Genomic DNA, 2392 nt, shown 5'->3' with positions numbered 1-2392 from the left:
TGCAGATGACATGATACTATACATAGAGAATCCTAAAGATGCTACCAGAAAACTACTAGAGCTAATCAATGAATTTGGTCAAGTTGCAGGATACAAAATTAATGCACAGACATCTCTTGCATTCCTATACACTAACAACGAAAGATCAGAAAGAGAATTTAAGGAAACACTCCCATTTACCAGTGCAACAAAAAGAATAAAATACCTAGGAATAAACCTACCTAGGGAGACAACAGACCTGTATGCAGAAAACTATAAGACACTGATGAAAGAAATTAAAAATGATACCAACAGATGGAGAGATATACCATGTTCTTGAATTGGAAGAATCAATATTGTGAAAATGACTATACTACCCAAAGCAATCTACAGAGTCAATGAAATCCCTATCAAATTACCAATGGTATTTTTTACGGAACTAGAACAAAAAATCTTAAAATTTGTATGGAGACACAAAAGACCCCGAATAGCCAAAGCAGTCTTGAGGGAAAAAAACGGAGCTGGAGGAACCAGACTCCCTGAATTCAGACTATACTCTAAAGCTACAGCAATCAAGACAATATGGTACTGGCACAAAAACAGAAACATAGAGCAATGGAACAAGATAGAAAGCCCAGAGATAAACTCACGCACCTATGGTCAACTAATCTATGACAAAGGAGGCAAGGATATACAATGGAGAAAAGACAGTCTCTTCAATAAGGGGTGCTGGGAAAACTGGGCAGCTACATGTAAAAGAATGAAATTAGAACACTTCCTAACACCATACACAAAAATAAACGCAAAATGGATTAGTGACCTAAATGTAAGACCAGACACTCTAAAACTCTTAGAGGAAAACATAGGAAGAACACTCTTTGACATAAATCACAGCAAAATCTTTTTTGATCCACCTCCTAGAATAATGGAAATAAAAAGTAAAATAAACAAATGGGACCTAATGAAACTTAAAAGCTTTTGCACAGCAAAGGAAACCATAAACAAGACGAAAAGACAACACTCAGAATGGGAGAAAATATTTGCAAACGAAGCAACTGACAAAGGATTAATCTCCAAAATATATAAACAGCTCCTGCAGCCCAATATTAAAAAAAACAAACAACCCAATTCAAAAATGGGCAGAAGTCCTAAATAGACATTTGTCCAAAGAAGACATACAGATGGCCAAGAAGCACATGAAAAGCTGCTCACCATCACTAATTATTAGAGAAATGCAAATCAAAGCTACAGTGAGGTATCACCTCACACCAGTTAGAATGGGCATCATCAGAAAATCTACAAACAACAAATGCTGGAGAGGGTGTGGAGAAAAGGGAACCCTGTTGCACTGCTGGTGGGAATGTAAATTGATACAGCCACTATGGAGAACAGTATGGAGGTTCCTTAAAAAACTAAACATAGAATTATCATATGATCCAGCAATCCCACTACTGGGCATATACACAGAGAAAATCATAATTCAAAAAAGACACATGCACCCCAATGTTCAATGCAGCACTACTTACAATAGCCAGGTTATGGAAACAACCTATATGCCCATCGACAGATGAATGTATAAAGAAGATGTGGTACATATATACAATGGAATGTTACTCAGCCATAAAAAGGAACAAAATTGGGTCATTTTTTGAGATGTGGATGATCTAGAGATTGTCATACAGGGTGAAGTAAGTCAGAAAGAGAAAAACAAATATCGTATATTAACGCATATATGTGGAACCTACAACAATGGTATAGATGAACCGGTTTGCAGGGCAGAAATAGAGACACAGATGTAGAGAACAAACGTATGGACACCAAGCGGGGAACGTGGCGGGGTTTGGGGGTGGTCATGTGATGCACTGGGCAATTGGGATTGACATGTATACACTGATGTGTATAAAACTGATGAGTAATAAAAACCTGCGTATAAAAAAATAAATTAAATAAAGTTCAAAAATTCAAAAAAAAAAAAAAGTCCTGTACCATTATGTTCATTGCAGCACTATTTACATTAGCCAGGATATGGAAGCAACCCAAGTGTCCATTGACAGATGAATGGATAAAGATGTTGTGGCACATATATACAATGGAATACTACTCAGCCATAAAAAGAAACGAAATTTAGTTATTTGTAGTGAGCTGGATAGACCTAGAATCTGTCAGACCTAGATCTGAGTGAAGTAAGTCAGAAAGAGAAAAGCAAATACTGTATGGTAACACATATATATATGGAATCTAAAAAAAAAAGGTTCTGGAAAACCTAGGGGCAGGACAGGAATAAAGACCGAGACGTAGAGAATGGACTTGAGGACATGGGGAGGGGGAAGGGTAAGCTGGGATGAAGTGAGAGAGTGGCATGGACATATATACACTACCAAATGTAAAACAGATAGCTGGTGGGAAGCAGCTG

The sequence above is a fragment of the Balaenoptera musculus genome, chromosome 3 (assembly GCF_009873245.2).
Source record: "Balaenoptera musculus isolate JJ_BM4_2016_0621 chromosome 3, mBalMus1.pri.v3, whole genome shotgun sequence".
Classification (NCBI taxonomy): Eukaryota; Metazoa; Chordata; class Mammalia; order Artiodactyla; family Balaenopteridae; genus Balaenoptera; species Balaenoptera musculus.
This window is presented reverse-complemented; position numbering follows the sequence as displayed.